General features: G+C 40.8%; 1 long non-coding RNA gene across 1 annotated transcript; it reads right to left on the bottom strand.

Moving 5' to 3' along the window:
- Window positions 1–312: 312 nt before the first annotated feature.
- LOC138672300 (uncharacterized) lies at window positions 313–25254 on the bottom strand. The gene is made up of 3 exons (XR_011319700.1): window positions 25133–25254; window positions 1136–1331; window positions 313–903 (listed from the first exon to the last, which is right to left on the bottom strand). It is a non-coding gene; the product is annotated as an uncharacterized lncRNA (long non-coding RNA).
- Window positions 25255–25531: the final 277 nt, after the last annotated feature.

The raw sequence follows: 25531 nt of genomic DNA, 5'->3' as shown, positions 1-25531 counted from the left end.
AGCATTGCCTCCAGGATGGAGGAGAGCCATGTTCAATCGCTGCCAACAAGGATGCAAGTACAGATCAATGCAGATGGAGAATTAAAATAATAAACTTTTATTTATACCTAGCAAATTAACAACTTTTTTAAAAGTGAAATTCCCCAGTGACCAACTGAAAGGGAATCTGTCAGCAGGTTTTTGTTTTGTAATATTCTCAGATCACAATAATGTAGAAACAGAGATCCTTATTACAATGATGTGTCACTTAGTAAGCCATGTTTGCTGTTTCAATACAATCAGTGTTTTATCAGCAGGAGATTATCACTACAGGACAACTGTTGTGCCTTCAAGTCCAACCCATCCCCCAGAACTGATTATCAACTCTCTGTCACTATGTAATGTACACAGAAAGCTGTGATATAGGCAGGATTATACACAGCTCAACCACTGAGCTCTGCTAGATCTGCTGCAGCGATAACTGTGACTATCATAACATCCACACCCATGGTGAATTGATGGATCAACGATCTGTAGGAAGATCGATCTTGTGCAATCCTAGATTGGTCCACCAGGGTCTTCTCCAATGGTATCAAGCCATCAGGTTGCTGGTCTTCCTCTTTCCCTTTTTCCTTCTATTTTTCCGACCAGGAAGTCCTTCTTCCTCTCTTTGATATGCCTAATGTAGACAAGTCGCAGCTTGGTGGTCCTTGCTTCTAGTGACATGTCTGGCTTGATTTCTGCCCCAATTGGTTTGGTTGTTCTTCTCGCCATCCATGGTATTGATATCATCCTTCTTTAGCACCACATTTCGAAGGTGTCAATTCTTCTTCTGTCTTGTCTCTTTATCGTCCAGGTTTCACATCGGTATGTTCCCACAGAAAAGACCAAGCTATGTATGAGCCGTGTCGCACATCGGGCACCCTGTAATATAATAAACACAAAACTTTAGTTTATAGACCCTACTTTCGATATTTAGCAGTTCAGTCCATAGCTCACAAACCTTGAGGCTTGACTGTATGGAGGAAGAGATACAGTAATTGTAAAATTAAATACAATTTCCATATTATCTCATAGTCATGTAATGCCCCCATTATTTCCGAGCTCTGTACAGAGGATATATACATTTGCAATTCTCATAATGAAATATCTATACCTAAGGCAGTGAAAATCTCTTGGGTTGATTTAATAGGTAGCCACAGCAATTAAAGTGGAGGTATTTTTGAAGTGTGGAAGGAAACCAGAGTGCCAACGGGAAACCTCGGAGAACATGCCAACTTTGTATGCAGGTGGTGCCCTTAATGGGTTCAAACTTATTAGAAATTCTTCCTCAAGCGAGAATGGAATTATTTCTGAAATGTAAAAAATAATTGTAAATTATCCTTGCATCACAGAGAATTCTTCTACCTTTCAGGGCATCCAAGTATGAAAATGATATCTAATAGTTTACTAAAGGCTTACATTGATAGAAATCATGGGATCTAACATCTGGAAGAAATTGTATAAATCTATGAATGGTTTTTTACTTTGTGGTCATTATTCCAAAATCCAGATGTTACTGTACAAGGAATTTTGGATCCCACAACTACAAGTGAGGACTTTCAAAGGGTTAGTGCAACCGTGTGAAGAACACGTAGAATATGGCCCATTATTACTTATGTGTAACGCTTACACAGTAATAGCATTTGTTATATTGGGTAGATATCTCTATTCCCCTTGTCAGTGGCTTTGAAAATATAGCAGAAAAGGGAGATTTATGAAAATCCTCATGTTTCATGAAAAATAAATCTCAAATCTAATTTTGGTGCTTAAAGAGGTTGAATGGCTACTTGTTTCTAGAACCAAAGTCACTCATGTCCATGGACCATGTGAGTATTTGACACTCAGACCTAATAATATGACATAGGAAGCCCCAGTGATGTCATCATTCATATTATACATAAGATCAAGCATCCTGGTGAGGTTGTTTTTGGTAGACCATGGCATTATATAATTATACCAGTATTATGTGTTGTTATAAAATAGCAACCCAGGCAATAAAGTCTTTTATTGAGTTGATTAATTATTGCAAATCGTCCTCAAAATAATAAGGAATTCAATATTTAGCTTGTAAAATAAGAAAAGGAAAAGGTATGAATACTTGAATGACAATGAGTCAATCATCTAGCATACCCTAAAGACAGTCATACATAGATTACTCTTTAAAGGGGTTGTCCACCACTCGGACAACCACTTCTTGATCTAAATGTTTGGCCCGATAAAATAAAAATCCCTATACTGACCTCCTGTGCCGGCGCCGATCCAGTGGCGTCAGCACTTGCGGACCTGGGGATCACGGGTGGTTGCTATGACGCATGAGCCCAGCACCCAATCAGTGCTGGTGTCACTTTCCCTGCCTTCATACAAAATTGAACATGAAGAGGAAGTCAGGGCTGCAGAAATAACATACCATAGAGAAATATAGCCAGAGGTGCCACCATAGAGCGTTAAGGGGTGGTGGTCTCATAACATAGTAACATAGTAACATAGTTAGTAAGGCCGAAAAAAGACATTTGTCCATCCAGTTCAGCCTATATTCCATCATAATAAATACCCAGATCTACGTCCTTCTACAGAACCTAATAATTGTATGATACAATATTGTTCTGCTCCAGGAAGACATCCAGGCCTCTCTTGAACCCCTCGACTGAGTTCGCCATCACCACCTCCTCAGGCAAGCAATTCCAGATTCTCACTGCCCTAACAGTAAAGAATCCTCTTCTATGTTGGTGGAAAAACCTTCTCTCCTCCAGACGCAAAGAATGCCCCCTTGTGCCCGTCACCTTCCTTGGTATAAACAGATCCTCAGCGAGATATTTGTATTGTCCCCTTATATACTTATACATGGTTATTAGATCGCCCCTCAGTCGTCTTTTTTCTAGACTAAATAATCCTAATTTCGCTAATCTATCTGGGTATTGTAGTTCTCCCATCCCCTTTATTAATTTTGTTGCCCTCCTTTGTACTCTCTCTAGTTCCATTATATCCTTCCTGAGCACCGGTGCCCAAAACTGGACACAGTACTCCATGTGCGGTCTAACTAGGGATTTGTACAGAGGCAGTATAATGCTCTCATCATGTGTATCCAGACCTCTTTTAATGCACCCCATGATCCTGTTTGCCTTGGCAGCTGCTGCCTGGCACTGGCTGCTCCAGGTAAGTTTATCATTAACTAGGATCCCCAAGTCCTTCTCCCTGTCAGATTTACCCAGTGGTTTCCCGTTCAGTGTGTAATGGTGATATTGATTCCCTCTTCCCATGTGTATAACCTTACATTTATCATTGTTAAACCTCATCTGCCACCTTTCAGCCCAAGTTTCCAACTTATCCAGATCCATCTGTAGCAGAATACTATCTTCTCTTGTATTAACTGCTTTACATAGTTTTGTATCATCTGCAAATATCGATATTTTACTGTGTAAACCTTCTACCAGATCATTAATGAATATGTTGAAGAGAACAGGTCCCAATACTGACCCCTGCGGTACCCCACTGGTCACAGCGACCCAGTTAGAGACTATACCATTTATAACCACCCTCTGCTTTCTATCACTAAGCCAGTTACTAACCCATTTACACACATTTTCCCCCAGACCAAGCATTCTCATTTTGTGTACCAACCTCTTGTGCGGCACGGTATCAAACGCTTTGGAAAAATCGAGATATACCACGTCCAATGACTCACCGTGGTCCAGTCTATAGCTTACCTCTTCATAAAAACTGATTAGATTGGTTTGACAGGAGCGATTTCTCATAAACCCATGCTGATATGGAGTTAAACAGTTATTCTCATTGAGATAATCCAGAATAACATCCCTCAGAAACCCTTCAAATATTTTACCAACAATAGAGGTTAGACTTACTGGCCTATAATTTCCAGGTTCACTTTTAGAGCCCTTTTTGAATATTGGCACCACATTTGCTATGCGCCAGTCCTGCGGAACAGACCCTGTCGCTATAGAGTCACTAAAAATAAGAAATAATGGTTTATCTATTACATTACTTAGTTCTCTTAGTACTCGTGGGTGTATGCCATCCGGACCCGGAGATTTATCTATTTTAATCTTATTTAGCCGGTTTCGCACCTCTTCTTGGGTTAGATTGGTGACCCTTAATATAGGGTTTTCATTGTTTCTTGGGATTTCACCTAGCATTTCATTTTCCACCGTGAATACCGTGGAGAAGAAGGTGTTTAATATGTTAGCTTTTTCCTCGTCATCTACAACCATTCTTTCCTCACTATTTTTTAAGGGGCCTACATTTTCAGTTTTTATTCTTTTACTATTGATATAGTTGAAGAACAGTTTGGGATTAGTTTTACTCTCCTTAGCAATGTGCTTCTCTGTTTCCTTTTTGGCAGCTTTAATTAGTTTTTTAGATAAAGTATTTTTCTCCCTATAGTTTTTTAGAGCTTCAATGGTGCCATCCTGCTTTAGTAGTGCAAATGCTTTCTTTTTACTGTTAATTGCCTGTCTTACTTCTTTGTTTAGCCACATTGGGTTTTTCCTATTTCTAGTCCTTTTATTCCCACAAGGTATAAACCGCTTACACTGCCTATTTAGGATGTTCTTAAACATTTCCCATTTATTATCTGTATTCTCATTTCTGAGGATATTGTCCCAGTCTACCAGATTAAGGGCATCTCTAAGCTGTTCAAACTTTGCCTTCCTAAAGTTCAATGTTTTTGTGACTCCCTGACAAGTCCCCCTAGTGAAAGACAGGTGAAACTGCACAATATTGTGGTCGCTATTTCCTAAATGCCCAACCACCTGCAGATTTGTTATTCTGTCAGGTCTATTAGATAGTATTAGGTCTAAAAGTGCTGCTCCTCTGGTTGGATTCTGCACCAATTGTGAAAGATAATTTTTCTTGGTTATTAGCAGAAACCTGTTGCCTTTATGGGTTTCACAGGTTTCTGTTTCCCAGTTAATATCCGGGTAGTTAAAGTCCCCCATAACCAGGACCTCATTATGGGTTGCAGCTTCATCTATCTGCTTTAGAAGTAGACTTTCCATGCTTTCTGTTATATTTGGGGGTTTGTAACAGACCCCAATGAGAATTTTGTTACCATTTTTCCCTCCATGAATTTCAACCCATATGGACTCGACATCCTCATTCCCTTCGCTAATATCCTCCCTTAAAGTGGACTTTAGACAAGACTTTACATAGAGACAAACCCCTCCTCCTCTCCGATTTTTACGATCCTTTCTAAACAGACTGTAACCCTGTAAGTTAACTGCCCAGTCATAGCTTTCATCTAACCATGTCTCGGTTATTCCCACTATGTCAAAGTTACCTGTAGATATTTCTGCTTCTAGTTCTTCCATCTTGTTTGTCAGGCTTCTGGCGTTTGCGAGCATGCAGTTTAGAGGATTTTGTTTTGTTCCAATCTCCTCACTGTGGATTGTTTTAGAAATGTTCTTACCTCCCTTCTGAGTATGTTTTCCTGGGTCGTCTTTGTTCGAGTCTAATGTTTTTCTTCCCGTCCCCTCTTCTTCTAGTTTAACGCCCTCCTGATGAGTGTAGCGAGTCTTCTGGCGAATGTGTGTTTCCCAGGTTTGTTGAGGTGTAGTCCGTCTCTGGCGAGGAGTCCATCATACCAGTAATTCACACCGTGGTCCAGGAATCCAAATCCTTGTTGTCTGCACCATCGTCTTAGCCAGTTGTTTGCATCAAGGATCCTGTTCCATCTCCTGGTGCCATGCCCGTCTACTGGAAGGATAGAAGAAAAAACTACCTGTGCATCCAGTTCCTTTACTTTCTTCCCCAACTCTTCAAAGTCCTTGCAGATTGTCGGTAGGTCCTTCCTTGCTGTGTCATTGGTGCCAACATGTATCAGAAGAAATGGGTGGACGTCCTTGGAGCTGAAGAGCTTTGGTATCCTATCGGTCACATCCTTGATCATCGCACCTGGAAGGCAGCATACTTCTCTTGCAGTTATGTCCGGTCTGCAGATGGCTGCTTCGGTGCCTCTCAGTAGTGAGTCTCCCACCACCACCACTCTTCGTTGCTTCTTGGCTGTACTTTTTGCTGTCACTTGTTGCTGTGTGCCCTTTTCTTTTTTGCTTGCTGGTATTGCTTCATTCTTAGGTGTGCCATCTTCATCCTCTACAAAGATTTGATATCGGTTCTTCAGTTGTGTGGTTGGTGATTTCTCCATGGTCTTCTTGCTTCTTTTGGTCTCACACTGGTTTTGGATCTTGAGGAGAAACATTCAGCTATTACTCCATCCAAGACAAAAGCAGAACTCATTGCTGAAGAGGACAGACCTCCAGTTCAGTTTCCAGTCTTTGAAAGCGGTGGTGTGAGGTCAAAGGAACACCTATAGCCGGATGTTTGGTTCATAACCCAGAATTGTTAAATCTCCTTCTGATAAACTGTGTATACATTGTTTCATGCCATTTGCTTGGTTTTTCTTGTCTAATGTTACTTTAAGTAGAGAATGGTTCATCCATGGAACCAGTGACTCAGACATTTCTCTAACATGTCCAAGGAACCGCTTTTCAAAATGGCAACACGAGGCTGCATGTTGGTCGTGCTACTGTGAGCAGCCTGCATGGCCAAAATGTGCTACCATGGCATATAGTGTAAGCACATCTGGAACCTCATTGGTCAGCAATTGCAAAAGCAGCTGCCAGTAGCGGAGCTTGATGATTTCTGTGCCCAAGTGCATTCAGTGTAGCCAAACATTCCTCCGAGAACCATTAATTACCTCAATGATAGCAGCCAAGGCGTGTAAGTGTGGGGATGTCTGCATGTAGTGCTCATACTCAATCGAGATGTTTTAAAAATGTTTCCACTTCTTCACTTATTCATCTTTGCAATTGTTGAATATATCCATCTCTATCTATCTATCTATCTATCTATCTATCTATCTATCTATCTATCTATCTATCTATCTATCTATCTATCTTTGTATATCATGTAGAAGATGCCATCCTTTTTCACTCTCATGGTATAAATCTCTCCTGCTTATTGCTGGCTTTTGCTTTTTTCTCTATGATTTCCAGCGGTATGCATAATGAGCACACTAAGCATGCATGTTTCCCTCAGAAAAGTGTTAGCACATGTTCTGTGGATCATATGAAAATGCTTGAGTCTCCCTAATGATCCAACAAAACTGATTTATCATTGTGGCATAAAGACAGGGTGCATTGCTCTTACAAAACTTAAGACACTAGAAGACACATTGGTATTTAATGGTTTATATAAGACACTGAATACAAGAAAAACTGCTCTGAGTCAAGTCATCTGAAGATGACATGGAGGTCAAAGAAGGGAAAATGCACCCAGATAATGTAGTCATGGAAAAAATATGAGGAAAATAAAAGCAACGAATAAAATAGTACAGGATACGAGTCTGGAACAGGAAAACAATGCAGATGAAATTAATGTCATGTAAGACTGTCCAGAATAGATTTGCTTCCATGGTTGGATCTTTGAGTCAGAGGATCACTCTTCCGAAAGGTTGTTTGCATGTAAGGGGATATATGCTGATGCCATATATGAATATCATGTCCATAACAATGGTTGACTTACTGCTTGGAAATCAATGCAAAGTGCTCTAAAAAAATAATATTTGCCTAAACAATGTCACAGGGTAATTCACGAACATGACACTGTGGTGAACAGGCTGCCATCAATCACCTATCAACCTTGCTTTCTGGAAGTGCAACAGTCAAGACTCGCTGTGGACAGACAGCTCAATGATGCCGCATGTTAACATGTTATACTTTAGAACACATGATATTTTAACTCTTGCATTCCAAAAAGACCTACAACCTTTATTTTGCAGTCCTAAATAATGGGTGCCTTGGATGGGTTCAAACAGCATTTTACATTTTCCACCACATTATATGTCACTTTGTTAGATAATAGAAGCCAACAGCCAGATATATTTTGCTTTTGCAGAGTTTTAGCAGGGATTTGTAAGATTTGTTTTTTTTTAATGCAGAACAGTTTTTTTCTCAAATATTTTTATTGAAAGGCTTATCAAGAATATTTAACAATGCTGAAAATTGGATGTATTTTAAAATTGCACAAAGAATCCAGTCTGAAACTACAGAAAACTATGATGGTACCAATCACCCAAAATTTTTTTTTTTAAATTGATCACTGCCATTTCTATAAACTTATAACTCTCATACACATTAGATCTCCATAGGTCAAACTATGAATTCATCATCTGCTATCTCTGTTGTCTCCCCCTATATACATGAAAGCTAGCAAGCATTCCTGTGTTTTCGATAGGAGAGCCACTGCCACAATCATCTGGCTGTGGCTTATTCCCAGGTAGAACAAAAGGATGAGGCGATGAAGTTGTGTAAGCTGGAAGCTTCTTTCCCCGACGTCATCCATTGGGGGAAAGTTGAATGGTCCCCACACACTTTAGATGGTCAGTCAATTTCTATATCAGGCAACTTAAGTCAAACAACCTTATTCTAATGTGTTTTGGGGCATTTAGGCTTGTGCACAAGTTGAGTATTTGGTGAGGTTTTTTTTTACCTCTGTATTTGAAAAGCCAAAACCAGGAGTGGGTGAAGAATACAGAAGTGGTGACGTGTTTCTATTATACTTTTTCTCTGATTGTTCCACTTCTGGTTTTGGCTTACAAATACTGTGGTAAAAAAACTCACCAAATACTCAAGGCGTGCATGTGGCCTGAGACTTATCTAACAGCCAATGCAATGATTTACAAAATTGTAAAGTACTTTTTTCACCCATAATAATGATAGTTATGTTTATAGCCCATAAAATCACTATAAAGTATTGACCACTAGGTGTTTCCCTTCTTTGTAACTGCTGTTCACTGCCTGCTGTCAAGTATAATCCATTTCTAACATAAGATAAGCTGAGACAGAATACTGGAAGTGAGTCTAGTCTTTAGCTCTGATTTTGCTTTTCTGTCTGTCAAACTGAATAACTGCTAAAGATTTGAGAAGAATCAAATGTGAAGTGACCAGAAAGCCATCATCATCAAGCCCTGTCATATTCCAGAACTGCAACCTCCCTGGAGAGCACAGAAGTACAATGTGTTCAGTGCTCAGACACATGGATAGGGTAAGGCAGGCTGAAACTCGACCACCACTGACCAAGACACAGAAGTAGAAACCTCAAACCTGGCCCAAGAAATATCTGGCGACAAATTTTTCAAAGGATTTATGGATTGATGAAATGAGAGTGACTCTTGACAGACAAGATGGATGGGTCTGTGGCTGGATCAGTAATGCGCACAGACCTCCTCTTCGACTCAGACACCCAGCAAGGTGGAGGTGGAGTACTGCTATGGGTTGGTATTATTAAAGATGAGCCAGTAGACCTTTTCAGGTCAAAGATGGACTCATTATCAACTCCCATTCCTTCTTCTAGTTGTTAGAAGAAACTGTCTTCAAGCAGTATTAAAGGAAAAAGACTGCTTCTTTCAAAATAACCATTAATTTTGTGCAGGACAATGCTCCATTTCATGCATCAAAATACGATACGATACGATACACTTTATTGATCCCGTGGGAAATTATGGTATCACAGCAGCACGACTTAAATCATAAAAATCATAAAGGAATTACATAGTTGACATGCCAGTGGAGTTGACAGAAGAACATTATACATTATACACTAGAATAGGACATACACAACAAGTGAACTGAAATGTAGAGAATACTCTACTACTCTACTACTCTACTCTACTCTAAATACTCTACTACTTGGCTGCCAAGCCTCCTTACCTTGACAAGCCAGAGATGGTATGTCACTCTCCATAAGGAGAAACGATACCCCTTAGACCCCAGTTCAGAGCCTCTCACCTAGCCAAATTAGTTCTCATGCTTTGCACTGAAGAGGGCCAACAGCCCGAAACACCGTGTCTGCGAATTGAGATACTAATTTGGCTTTTATCCTAAGTCATATTACACGACTCGTTAAAGATTTGTTTGTGACTTGTAGGATCGCTACTTCCAACAAGTGGCGCTATAGAGTTAAGTCCTCTTTTTCTCAGAAGAGGCAATTTGCATAGTAAAGACCTTAAAGATGCAAGAATAATGACAAGGCCCCTTCCTCACCTGACCTAAACCCTATTGAGAACTTGTGGGCCCTACTTAAATGGGAGATTTACTGTGAAGCAAAACAGTCACCGCTCTGAGCAGTGTCTGGCTGGCCACCCAAAACGTTGATCAACAGATTAAGAAACTGACAGACTCCATGGATGGAAGGTTTATGACTGTTATTGAAAAGAAGGAAGGCTATATTGGTCTAAAATTTTTAAATATCAGAAATATATTTTTGTACATTTTAATCTGTTTGGTTATTATTCTCACTTTAAAAGATGAAAATGAACAAATAAAATGGGAGAATTTAACATTTGTCATTTAGTTGCATAATAATTCTGCACACTAATAGTTACCCAATAATTCTGCTCACAGATATATTCTCTTAAGAAAGACAAAATCTCACTTTTACTTTCTTAAATATTCAGGTTTATTAACCTTTGGATTGACCAACAGCGCTGCAATTCAATAATAAAATGAATAATCAAAAATACAAAATACCTATGATATGTGCATGCAGTGTATGCTCCCCCTTGTGCCACCAAAAATACTGCGACCTCTCAAGGTATGGCTAAAACCTATGAAAGCATCCTGTGGTATCCGGCAACAAGACATTAGCAGCAGATCCTGTAAGTCCTGTAAGGTTATAGGTGCGGCTTCTAGTGGTCGGATTTGTTATGTCAGTACATGCGACAGATGCTTACTTGATTGAGATCTGGGGAATTTGGAAGCCAAGTCAGCTCCTTGAATTCTTAGTCATGTTCCTCAAAACAGTCCTGAACAATTTTGCATTATGGCATTATCCTGCTAAAAGAGGCCACTGCCATTTCAAAATGGTAGGTGGTAAGCACCAAAATAAATTTGCATGAATTCCGGAACACAAGGAACAGAATGTTGCTCAGAGCAACACACTGTCTTCACCAACTTAACTTCTTTCAATAATGCGTACGGTGCCATTTCTTTTCTAGATAAGTGGAGCATTCGGCTGTCCATATGATGTAAAAGAAAATGTGATTCCTCCATGCTCAATTGCATATTATTTGGCACATTTGGTGGTAGACAAGGGTCTCCAACAGCACAAGGATGGGTTTAAGTCTATGTAGTCTCCTTAGCAGCAAATTGAGAAGCATTGTTTGATCTGACAACTTTCTGTCATATAATCCGAAAAATTAGCCAAAAATGGAAAAATGTCAGCTCAGCCATGTGAAGGTCCGAAGCACAAAGACCAGCAGTATTGCAGAACAAGCAATGGAAGAAGGAGGAATGGATTCCAGCATCACGATCTTCAGTTAAAATTACAAATTATTAGGTAAGTACATAAAAAGTCACAACTGCTTTATAGGGATATACACTGTTGTTCAAAAGTTTAGGGTCACCCAGACAATTTTTTGTTTTCCATGAAAACTCATACTTTTACTGTATTAATCAAACTGCCCGATGGAGGCAGGCTTTGCAGCACTGCGAATCTCTCATCCCCAAGCAATGCTCCATACAAAATACGCCCCATATAATGCTCCATAAAGTTCATGATGGGCCCCATAAGATGCTCTATGATAAAATATGCCACATATAATGCTCCATAAAGTTTATGATGGGCCCCATAAGATGCTTCATACAAAAATATGTCCCATATAATGCTGCACAAAGGTTAATTATGGCCCCATTAGATGCTCCATAGAAACATTTGCCCCATACAATCCTGCATAAAGGTTGATTATGGCCACATAAGATGCTCCATAGAAACATGTGCCCTGTATAATGCTCCACAAAGGTTGATTATGTTCCCATAAGATGGTTAATAGAAAATGTGCCCCTTATAATGCTGCCCAAAGGTGGATTATGGCCCCATAAGATGCTCCATAGAAAATGTGCCCCATATAATGCTGCATAATGGTTGATTATGGCCCCATAAGATGCTCCATAGAAACATTTGCCTCACATAATGCTGCACAAAGGTTGATTATGGCCCCATAAGATGCTCCATAGAAACATTTGCCCCATATAATGCTGCATAAAGGTTGATTATGGTTCCATAGGATGCTCCATAGAAAATGTACCCCATATAATGCTGCATAATGGTTGATTATGGCCTCATAAGATGCTCCATAGAAATATATGCCCCATATAATGCTGCATAATGGTTGATTATGGCCCCATAAGATGCTCCATAGAAACATTTGCCCCATATAATGCTGCATAAAGTTTGAGTACGGCCCCATAAGATGCTCCATAGAAACACATGCCACATATGCTGCTGCTGCGATAAAAAATAAATGACATACTCACCTCTTGTCCTGAGCAGGCCCCCAGCACTTGCGATATTTACCCGTCCCTGTTCCACCGCCAGGCACCGCTCTGTCTTCCGCATCCTCTGCAGTGACTGTTTGTTCAGGCAGAGGGCGCTCATACTAAACAAGTCATCACGCCCTCTGACCTGAACGTCATAGGCAGAGGACGCGGAAGACGGAGCGGCACCCTGCGGTCGAATGGGGACAGGTGAATATCGCGCAATGCTCACTCTCCCCCATTATACTCACCTGCTTCCGGCGTGGTCCCTGCTTCTCACTGACAGATGATCTCCGGCAGCTTCTTCCTATGTTCAGCGGTCACATCATACCGCTCATTACAGTAATGAATATGCAGCTCCACCCCTATGGGAGTGGAGTCGCATCCATATTCATTACTTTAATGAGCGGTACGATGTGACCGCTGAACATAGGAAGAAGCTGCTGGTGCCGGAGAAGCAGGGACATGCAGAGACGTGCCGGGAGCAGGTGAGTATGATATGACCTGCTGGTGGTACTGCGCAAGGGCCCGGTATCACCAGTCACCAGCGGATACCATATTGGAATACCCATCAATTGGGTATTCCAATATGGCGGTCGGCTACTTCCGGCGACACAATCGCTAGAAGCTGTGACAGAGCCGATTGACAATTATATATTAGATGAGTTGCCAAATGAATTGAAAATCTAGTCCAGACATTGACAAGGTTCACAAAAAAAGATTTTTATTTGAAATAATAATTTTCTACTTCAAACTTTGCTTTCATGAAAGAATGCTCCCTTTGCAGCAATTACAGCATTGCAGACCTTTGGCATTCTAGCAGTTAATTTGCTGAGGTAATCTGGAGACATTTCACCCCATTCTTCCAGAAGCTTCTCCCACAAGTTGGTTTAGCTTGATGGGCACTTTTTGCATACCATACGGTCAAGCTGCTCCCACAACAGCTCAATGGGGTTGAGATCTTGTAACTGCGCTGGCCACTCCATTATAGATAAAATACCAGCTGCCTGCTTCTTCCCTAAATAGTTTTTGCATAATTTGGAGGTGTGCTTTGGGTCATTGTCTTGTTGTAGGATGAAATTGACTCCAATCAAGCGTTTTCCACAGGGTATGGCATGGCGTTGCAAAATGGAGTGATAGCCTTCGTTATTCAAAATCCCTTTTACTTTTTACAAATCTCCCACTTTATCAGCATCAAAGCAAACCCAGACCATCACATTACCTCCACCATGCTTGACAGATGGCATCAGCCACTCTTCTAGCATCTTTTCAGTTGTTCTGCGTCTCACAAATGTTCTTCTGTGTGATCCAAACAGCTCAAGCTTGGATTCGTCTGTCCATAACACTTTTTTCCAATCTTCCTCTGTCCAATGTCTGTGTTCTTTTGCCCATATTAATCTTTTCCTTTTATTAGCCAGTCTCAGATATGGCTTTTTCTTTGCCACTCTGCCCTGAAGGCCAGCATCCCGGAGTCGTCTCTTCACTGTAGACGTTGACACTGGTGTTTTGCGTGTACTATTTAAAGCTGCCAGTTGAGGACCTTTGAGGCATCGATTTCTCAAACTACAGACTCTAATGTACTTGTCTTGTTGCTCAGTTGTGCAGCGGGGCCTCCCACTTCTCTTTCTACTCTGGTTAGAGCCTGTTCGTGCTCTCCTCTGAAGGGAGTAGTACACACCATTGTAGGAAATCTTCAGTTTCTTGGCAATTTCTCACATGGAATAGCCTTCATTTCTAAGAACAAAAATAGACTGTCGAGATTCACATGAAAGTTCTTTTTTTTGGCCATTTTAAGAGCTTAATGGAACCAACAAATGTAATGCTCCAGATTCTCAACTAGCTCAAAGGAAGGTCAGGTTTATAGGTTCTCTAATCAGCCAAACTGTTTTCAGCTGTGCTAACATACTTGCACAAGGGTTTTCAAGGTATTCTAGGTATTCTAACCATCCATTAGCCTTCTTACACAGTTAGCAAACACAAAGTACCATAAGAACACTGGAGTAATGGTTGTTGGAAAAGGGCCTCTATACAAGCTATGAAGATATTGCATTACAAACCAGACGTTTGCAGCTAGAATAGTCATTTACTACATTAACATTGTATAGAGTGTATTTCTGAATTGGAAAAAACTGTGCTTTTCTTTAAAAAATAATGACATTTCTAAGTGACCCTAAACTTTTGAATGGTAGTGTATAGCAAACTGACGTCTTCAATAATTCCATATCAGAAAAAGCAGCACAATGAACAATCACATAGCTTCAGAATGGGTGCAGGCAGTAAAGTAGCTCGGTCCAGGCAGAGTGAAAATCCAAAAAGTGTTTCAAGCCTTGAGTGGAATCTTTCACCTGGTTTTTGTTACCTAGTCTGAGAGCAGCTTGATGTAGAGACTGATAGGATGAATCCAGGTTATGACTAAGGGGCATATTTGGCCCTGAAACACATAAACTGGTTTCTGGGACCCTTGCTATTTATGCCATTTTTCTATTGTCAGTTGTCCATGCTTTTAAATGAACATTTTGGAATAAAGCTTATTGGAGGGCAACCTCCTGGTGCTGAATTTTTTTACTACTTGTTGGATTTTCCTGGGATGGCAGCCATGCACAGAGTGGACAGATGAGCTGAAAATGACTTTTTTATTTACTTATGAATCCAGCTATGTGTCACTTACTGGGCTGCTTGCTGTAGTTTTGATCAAATCACTATTTTATCATCAAGCAATACTATCACTAGAGGACTAGTAAACCTGCTGCCAGGTAGTCCTCCATATAAATACAAAGAACTTGGCACTCCTTAAGTAGATGTCATTTGATATCTTCATTTCTTCACTCTTTTCCTCTGAATCCCTGATCTGATCCCAGCTTGAGAGAGGCGCATGATCGGAAATCTCTGCCCTTGCGATCATGTGGAGTGCCTCTCTGAAGCTGGGACACATACACCCGGCTTTGAAGGAACAATAATGAGCGGGAAAGAAGCCGCGTGCATGTACGAGGTAAGTGTGGTGCTTGCGATGTCGCCGCCGATTGTAAGTTATGTTATGACATGCTTAGTAGGCTGACTAGTCTGGGGACACTAATGCCCCATTGACTACTCAAAGCCCTCATTTGCATATAATAAATGGATTTTAGAAATACTTTTTCTAAAGATCTGTTCATGTATGTAATATAACATAGGGACTGTTAGGCAGTTTGTCAACGTATGCGGACACAACTGCTGGTGGTTCTGGGGTCACGGGGGACCTGACAGGTTCCCTTCAACAACACATTTTTAACAAATCCATTGAGGTCTAAGGAAAAAACTCTTACAACAATGCACCTAAGCCCAGTGTGTGATCTGGCCTAATAAAGCTACAGTATATCTCAGTTATTTAAGCACTACTTCTATATTCCCTGAGCACACCTTTTAAAGAGGCAAATTCTCCGTGTAAATCTCTATCTTCTGAAACGGATATCCATAATAATGCATTATAATGTACTGTAAGTGTATTTCTGCTCCGGTAAACAGGACAGAGCTATAAATTGTGCTTTTTATTTTTACCTTTCAGCTTGATTTGAGACTATGCATTTTTTATTGCCAGACTCAGGTAAAAGGAATTAGGAGAAACCTCTTTCAATATATACTGAAGTATAGAACACAATGGTTTCTATTTGAAATACCTTTCTATCTTATATATATTGGTCATTGTAATCTAATAGAAAATGCATTATGCTGCTGAGAACCACATGAAGGCATACTACCGTTCAAAATATAATTCTTCCATTAATTAAAGGGAATCTGTCACCCCCTGGGACGCTTTTGAGCTATTACTATGGGCAAACAGGTAATAAAATGGTTAAATAGTCCTACTTGTATGCCTCAGAGCTGTGGTGTAGTTGTTGAGAAATTGAGTTTTAATCTTTTATGTTAATGATTTCTTCCAGGCTCCGGGGCGTGCGGTGCCTGGAAGAAAACTCTGTCTCCTGTCTTCTTTGTCATAGCACCCTTCACTGCCTTGTGATGTACAGCTGTGGCTCCATAATCCTGGGCCTGCGCCCCTGAAAGTCATGACATCAGCTGAAATCTATCAGTAATTAGAAAGCAATCCTGCCACTTAGTGAAAAAATAATATCAGCTTGTTCAACTGATGGCCTGCAAAAAGGTGTATCATTACCAATGTGCCACACAAGAAACATTTCATGAAAGGTAAAACCAGTGAGCTCTCTCAAGACCTTCACAACCTTATTGTTGCAAAACATACTGATAGCATTGGTTGAAGAAGTATTTCTAAACTACTGAAGGTGTCCAAAAGCCAAGAAAGACCTGGAATCGGTAGGTATAATTATTTCAAAGAAAAGCAATGCCCTCAACCTCCATGGCTTGAATGCACGCTCACCATGCAAGACTTTCTTGCTCAACAAAAATCATGTTCAGGTGCATTTAAAGTTTGCTCAACAACATTTAGACAAGCCTATGAAATACTTGGAAAATATAGTCTTGTCATATGAGACCAAAATTGAACTCTTCAGATTCCATAATACACACCATGTCTGGAGGCCAAAAAGCACTGCATTCCACCCCAAAAACACCATATTAATAGTGAAGTTTGGAGGTGGGAATATCATAGTGTGGGGCTGTTTTTGAGCATACAGCACTGGTGAACTTCATATAATTGAAGGAAGGATGAATGGACAAAAGTACACAGACATTCTTGATGAAAATCTGCTGCGACCTAACAGCCTGATGAAGATGAAACAAGGGTGGACAATTAAGCAAGACAATGATACCAAACACACAGCCAAGAAACTCTCAATTGGTTCCAATAAATAAAATAAAAGCTACTAGAATGGCCCAACCAATCACCTGACCTGAATCAAATAGAACATTTATGGAAGGAACTAAAGCTCAGAGTTCATAGAAGGAGCCCACAGAACCTTTAGGATTTGAAGAGTGTTTGAGTGGAAGAATGGGCCAAAATCATACCTGAGCAATGTATGCAATTAGTTTCTCCCTAAAGGAGGCATCTTGAAGCTGCCATCACCAAGAAAGTATAAAGTATAAAATAAATTTCAGCAAGCGTATTCAATACTTTTTCCCTGTACCCCATGCCATTTCTAATTATAACTTAATTTATGGACATCTATGGTTTGATTTCCTTGCCTATGTGGATTGGATGGGTTGTTACCGACATCTGGTGAGAATTTCATGTCAATGGCACCTTTAGAAATATATTTACTTGGAAAATTGGTGACATGTTCAAAATTTATGCCACCTGCTGTATATGTATACAAATCACCCACACCCACACCCACACACATATACTGTATATATATCTGTGTGTGCGCCCTCTTCCTGATCAGTCACAGTGCAGAAAGCCAGAAGATGGTGACGCTGAGAAGTCCGGAGTAGAGGAGTGGCCAGCGACGAGAGGTGAGTATTTCATTTTTTTAATGGAGCATTACACTGCTCCATACACTGGAGCATCATATATGGGTCCATCATATATGGAGCATTATATATGGGGACCATCATACACTGGAGCATCATATATGAGGTCTGTCATATATGAAGCATTACAAATCGGGCCTATTATACACTAGAGCATCATATATGGGGCCCATCATACACTGGAGCATCATATATGGGGCCCATCATACACTGGAGCATCATATATGAGGCCCATCACATGTGGAGCATTATATATTGGGCCCATCATACACTGGAGCATCATATATGGAGTCCATCATACACTGGAGCATCATATATGGGGCCCATCATACACTGGAGCATCATAAATGGGGCCCATTATACACTGCAGAATCACATATGGGCCTATCATACACTGGAGCATCATATATATGGCCCATTGTATATGGAGAATTACTGTATATACTCAAGTATAAGTCTTCCCAAGTATAAGTCGAGGCACCTAATTTTGCCACAAAGAACTGTGAAAACTTATTAACTCGAGTATAAGCCGGGTATGCATTGTCCGCTCATCCCTATCCTGGTATGCATGGCTCCCCATCCCTGTCCTTATATGCATGGCTCCTCATCCCTATCCTTGTATGCGTGGCTCCCCATCCCCATCCTTGTATGCAAGGCTCCCCATCCCTGTATGCATGGCTCCTTATCCCCTATCCTTTTATGCATGGTTCCTATAAAATAAAACACATCCTACTTACCTTCACTGCGCGCCCTCGCTGCATCTCGTTCCGGTGCCAGCAGCTCTTCAGGACGAGCGTGTCACCGCTCATTAAAGTAATGAATATTCACTCCAAGCATATGGGAGTGGAGAGGGGTGAATATTCATTACCTTAATGAGCGGAGGACCTGTGATCGCTTGGCCTGAAGACTGGCACCGGAAGGAGATGTAGCGAGGGCGTCCAGGGAAGGTAAGTAGGATGTGTGCTGGAAGCCGGTAGCTGCAGCTGTAACTGTGCGCGCTATAAAAGAAATGAATATTCACTGCCAGTGCAGTGAATATTCTTTTCTCTTTAGCAGCGGGCACAGTTACAGCTGCAGCCAGGGCTGCCACTAGGAATTTTGGGGCCCCATACTGGCAAAGTTTTCAGGGCCCCCTGAGACTCCGGCCAGGCTCCACCCCAGCCCCACCTCCATCCCTCTAACTATCCACAGTCCCACCGTGCTCTCTTGGAAAAACTCCAATTCTCACCAATCACACATTAACAGTTCCCATCACCAGATCATTCATATAGCCAGCAGCTTTTGTTTTGGCCAAAAGGTTTTTTAAGCAGCCACCCCGACAAGGTAGACTCTTTTGGCCGAGCTCTACTCTACTCTATCCTATTAATCATTTGTTAAAATATCCAATACAATTTAGGTATATTTTTAGTTATTTTACAATTTTTAAAATGACCAATAATACCATATACAAGGGACAAATACCACCGCACCATGACCAGACACCATATTACCACCACAAAGAGACCTACAAGACCACATACAAAGAACAAATACCGCCACACCATGTCCAGACCACATATTACCACCACAGTGACCAAATAATATCACATACAAGAGACAAATAGCACTGCACCATGTCCAGATCATATATTACCACCACATGGTGACCAATAACACCACATACAAGGAACAAATACCACCACACCATGAACAGACCACATATTACCACCACGTAGTAACCAAATAATAGCACATACAAGGGTAAAATACCACCACGCCATTGCCGGACAACATATTACCACCACATAGTGACTGAATATTACAATATTGATCATTAATAAAAAAAACCCATAATACTAATATCACCATGAGTGCCATTATACACAGGAAATCTGTACTTAGATTGCAGTGTCTGCTTACAGGTACTACAGTGATTACCGGTGACATTATACACAGAAGCTCTGTATACAATGTATAGTGTACAGGTAATACAGTGATCCAGGTGACATTATACAGAGGAGCTCTGTATACAGTATTAATGTGCAGGTAATACAACAGTGACATTATACACATGAGCACTGTATATATTGTACAGGTTATACTGAGATCAGTGACATTATACACAGGAGCTATGTATATAGTGTCAGTGTAAAGGTAATACAGTGATCACTGGTGACATTGTATAAAGGACCACTGTATATAGTATACAGTGTATAGTGTCAGTGTAAGGTAACACACTGACTCACCAGTGATGTCTCTAGGTGAAGTCCTTCATCTTTGCTTTTCATCTTCATCCAGTACAGACCACCACCACTTCTTCCAGCCAGGGCTCGTCTCTTCAGGAAATAACAGTTAGCTAGAGCACCGCTTGCAAAACACATTACTTAATTTTTTCCCAACTTCAAAACTAGAAAAAAAGGCAACATGCTGTCGCTCTGCACAGTAATAGGACCGCATCCCGCATTTAAAGTAGTTTCCTCAAAAAATAAAGTAAATACATCACTGCAGTAATAATATCCCTTATTTAGTCCTTATGGTAATAATATCCCCATCCTGGCCCCGTGTGTCTCATTCCTGGCTCCAGTCATATGTTCTCCCATCCTGGCCCCATATGTTTTCTCATCCTGCCCTCATGAGTATCCATTCGGCCCCGATGTGATGTCTGATCCTGCCCCATCTGTCTCGTGATCCTGTCCCATCTGTCCCTTGATCCTGCCCCATCTGTCCCATGATACTGCCCCATCTGTCTCCATCATGTCCCTTCTGTCTCCCATCCTGCCCCAACTGTCTCCCATCCTGCCCCATGTCTCTCTTCCTGCCCCATTAGTCTCCCATCCTGACCCTTTTGTCTCCCATCCTGCCCCATCTGTCTCCCATCCTGTCCCCATGTCTCCCATCCTGCCCCGTGTCTCCCATCCTGCCCCTTGTTTCTGTTATCCTGTCCCCATGTCTCCCATCCTGCCCCTGTGTCTCCCATCCTGCCCCTGTCTTGCATGCAGGTTCAGTTACTGCACCAGCAGCAATCTGATGCTGGGGCCCAATGGCTAGAAGAGACGGGGCCCGGTGTGGGCCCCCTCTGGTCATCAGGCCCCATACGCCAGTCTGTGCAGTAATGCCCTGATGGCAACCCTGGCCGCAGACACGTCTTCTGCCTCTGTGACCCACTGCTCCGCCGCTCCCCCTCCCCCGCCGTCTTTCTGGGACAATGACTCGTGTATAAGCCAAGGGGGGCATTTCAGCACAAAAAATGTGCTGAACTACTCCGCTTATACACGTGTATATACGGTACATGGGTCCATCATACACTGGAGCATCATATATGGAGCCCATTTCATATGGAGCATTATATGAGGCTCATCATGGAGCATCATATGGGTCCCATTATATATGGAGCCAATTTTATATGGAGCATCATATGGGGTCCATTATACATGGAGCATTATATGGGGCTCATTATATATGGAGCATTATATGGGGACTATTCTGTATGGAGCATTTTATGGGGCCCATTATATATGGAGCATCATATGGGGCCTATTTTATATGGAGCATTAGATGGGGCCCATTATATACAGATAATTATATGGGGACTATTCTGTATGGAGCATTTTATGGGAACCATTATGTATGGAGCAATATATGGGGCTCATTATACTGTATGGAGCAATATATGGGGCCTATTATATACTGTATGGAGCAATAATACAGTATGTGGCTCATTATTCTGTATGGAGCAGTATATGGGGTCCATTATTCTGTATTGAGCAATATATGGGGCTCTTTATTCTGTATGGAGCATTATATGGGGCCCATTATTTTGTATGGAGCAATATATGGTGCCCATAATACTGTATGGAGCAATATACGGTATGTGGCTCATTATACTGTATGAAGCATTATATGGGCTAATTATACTGTATGGAGAAATATATGGGCTCATTATACTGTATAGAGCGATATGTGGGGCTTATTATATTGTATGGAGCACTATGTGATGCCCATAATACTGTATGGAGCATTATATGGTGTTTATTATTCTGTATGGAGCAATATATTGGGCTCATTATTCTGTATGGAGCACTATGTGATGCCCATGATACTGTATGGAGCATTATATGGGGTTCATTATTCTTAATGGAGCAATATATGTGGCTCATTATTCGGTATGGAGTGCTATGTGATGCCCATAATACTTTACGGAGAACTATACTGTCCTTTTTCTGACCTAATGTAGAATTTACAATAGCTATCACTCATGTAATGTAAGAAGTGAAATCTTTAGCATTATACTATACCTATATTTTTCTGCAGTATCTATGCATCATGAATTGAGGTATGTGTTAAAGGGGCACACTGCGACTCTTTCGCCCGTGGCCCACGAAAACCTGGAGCCGGCACTGACTTCGTCCTTCCCAAGTCTCGCCATGTGGCTAAGCAGCATTGTACAGCAATATATGATGTATTTTGACATTCAGCAGAAATTGTGGGACAGAGGTTGGTGCCATTTTTGCCCATTTACCCTTGTGTAAATGTAAAATTTGAGGCTAAAATTAAATTTTGCTGTTAAAAATGTAATTATTTTTTCTTCACTGACCAATGGTATAACATTCTGTGACACACCTGTGATGTTAATACAACTCATTGAGAAATGTAGCTTGTAAAATGGCGTCACTTGTGGAGGGTTCTGCTGTTCTGGCACCTCAGGTGCTCTGCCAATGAGAGATGGCACCCTCAAACCAGTCCAGAAATATCTCAACTATGGCGTTTCTTCCCTTCTGACCTTTGCACTGTACCTCAAAAGTAGCTTTTGACCACATACAGTGGGGGAAATACTGGTAAGTATTTGATCCCTTGCTGATTTTGTAAGTTTGCCCACTGACAAAGACATGAACAGTCTATAATTTTAAGGGTAGGTTAATTTTAACATTGAGAAATAGAATATCAAAAATAAAATCCAGAAAATCACATTGTGTAAATAATATAAATAATTTATGTGTATGTGGTATCGGTGTACTCATTAGAAATTGTACAACAATATTTCGGTTCCATTTTGTCCTGTTACCCTTGTGAAAATAAAAAAAATGGGGAGAAAATAAGATTTTTGTGGGAAAAATTTGATTTTTTTTTACGGCTCTACGTTATAAACTTTTGTGAAGCACCTGGGGGTTAAAGGTGCTCACAACACATCTAGACACAGACATCTAGTTATCAGACAGGTCTAGCTTTCAAAACAGTGGCTTATGCTGGGGTTTCCACTGTTTAGGCACATCAGGGGCACTCCAAAACCTTGGGCCCAAACAGTAGTTTTTCCCCACATATGGGGTATCAGTGTACTTAGGAAAAATTGCACAACAAATTTCGAGATCCATTTTCTCTTACCTTTGTGAAAATGCAAGATTTGGTTGTTACAAGAACATTCTTGTGGGAGAAATTAGATTTTTTTTATTTTCACAACTCATCGTTATAAACTTCTGTGAAGCACCTGGTGGTTCAAAGTGCCCACAACACATCTCATTAAGTTCCTTAATGGGTCTAGTTTGGTGTCTAGTTTGGTAAATTGGTGTCACTTGTGCTTTTTTTTGTTACTGTTTAGGCGCATCAGGGGGTCTCCAAATGCATCATAGCATCCTCTAATTATTCCAGCAATTTTGAGTTAAAAAAAGCAAATGGCGCACTCTCCCTTCCGAGACCTGCCGTGGTTTTCCTCCACATATTGGGTATCTGCGAACTCAGGAGAAATTGCTCAACAAATTTTATGGTGCAATATCTCCTGTTACCCTTGTGAAAATGCAAAATTTGGCTCTAAAAAACATTTTTGTGGGAAAAATTAGATTTTTTTTTTATTTTCATGGCTCAACGTTATAAACTTCTGTGAAGCACCCGGGGGTTCAAGGTGCTCAGCACACACCTAGATGCATTCCTTGAGGGGTCTAGTTTCCAAAATGGAGGAACTTGGGGGGGTTCCACTGTTTAGGCACATCAGGGACTCTCCAAACATGACGACACCCGCAGACCATTCCATCAAAGTCTGAATTCCAAGATGGTACTCCTTCCTTTCTGAGGCCTGCCATGTGCCCAAACAGTAGCTTTCTCTCTAATATGGGGTTTATCAGCATACAAAAGAGAAATTGCACAAACGATTTTGAGATCAATCTTCTCCTGTTACGCTTGTAAAAATGCAAAATTTGGTGCTAAAAGAATATTGATTTTTTTTTATTTTCACAGCTCAACATTACAAACTTTTGTGAAGCACCTGTTGGTACAAAGAGCTCACAACACCTCTAGATAGGTTCCTTGAGGGTTATAGTTTCTAAATTAGTGTCAATTGTGTGTGTGTGTGTGGGGGGGGGGGCTTTCACTGTTTAGGCATATCAGGGGCTCTCCAAACGCCTTAGCTAATTAGCGTCTGCTAATTATTACAGCAAATTTTGCATTACAAAAGTCAAATGGCACTATTTCCCTTCTGAGCCCTGCCGTGGTTTTCCTCCACATATTGGGTATCTGCATACTAAGGAGAAATTGCGCAACAAATTGTATAGTGCAATATCTCCTGTTACCCTTGTGAAAATGTAAAATTTGGGGCTAAAAGCATTTTTGTGGGAAAAATTTGATTTTTTGAATTTCCATCGCTGAGTGTGGTAAACTTCTGTGAAGCACTTGGGAGTTCAAGGCGCTCATCACATATCTAGATAAGTTCCCTGAGGCATCTAGTTTCCATAATCATGTCACTTGTGGTGGATGTCTGCTGTTTAGGCACATCCGGGGCTCTCTAAAAGTGATATGGTGTCCATTAATTATTCTAACAAATATTGCATTCAAGAAGTTAAATGGCTCTCCTTCCCTTCCGAGCCTTTCTGTGCACCCAAACAGTACTTTTCCCCCACATATAGGTTATCAGCGTACTTAGGAGAAATTGCACAACAAATTGTGTGGTTCATTTTTTTCCTGTTGCCCTTGAGAAAATAAAAAACTTTGGGTCTAAAGTAAAATTTGTTGGAAAAATGAGAAATCGCTGGTCAACTTTTAACCCTTATAACTTCCTAACAAAAAAAAAATCTTTCAAAAATTCTCAATTCATGATTAAACATTTGTAATTAGTAATGGGAAGATGTAAATTCACTGAATATAGATTTTGCTCATAAAATGAGAATTGTGTAGTGATTTCAGTGGAAGAATATAACTGATTTCTCTAAGAAGATACATTAAAAAAGTTTTTTTTTCACATGTACTATTGAGCTGTGGAAGAATTTTTTTTTTTAACAATGACTACTCTCTAAGTGCACAGTAGGCGGTGTAATTAGTTTTATATTTTCTGATGAAGACAGACTTAGGTCCATACAAAAGGGTCCATGAGGAAAAATGAGTAGTGATGAATGTCCACTCACCATATGGTCCTATGATACCAACAATAAAACATGGGCGAAGCCAGATGTCTCTGAAAAGTGCAGATGCATTTTCTCACTGCGCTAACTATTGAAAGGTAGTAACATCTACTTCCTGACAGGCACTTCCCAGTACTTCAGCAAGTCCCCTTCAGTCATTCTAGGCCTCACGCTGACAGCTTTCTGTTTATAGTCTCTTGCTGCCAGTACGGGAGTGACAACAAGGTGACTGGTCTGGGCTTCACAATCACAACTGCTGCAGGGAAAATAGGATGTAGCTGATCAGCTGAATGTGAATGTTCTAGGATGAAGTCTCAATGCTCACCTATGGAATACCGCTGGGCCATTCATAGATACCATGATTGATCACACCGCATGATGTGGGTAGGAGTCTGCACAAAA

The sequence above is a fragment of the Ranitomeya imitator genome, chromosome 3, assembly GCF_032444005.1.
Source record: "Ranitomeya imitator isolate aRanImi1 chromosome 3, aRanImi1.pri, whole genome shotgun sequence".
Lineage (NCBI taxonomy): Eukaryota > Metazoa > Chordata > Amphibia > Anura > Dendrobatidae > Ranitomeya > Ranitomeya imitator.
Note: the sequence above shows the minus strand (reverse complement) of the source record. Positions and strands in the feature narration are given on the sequence as shown.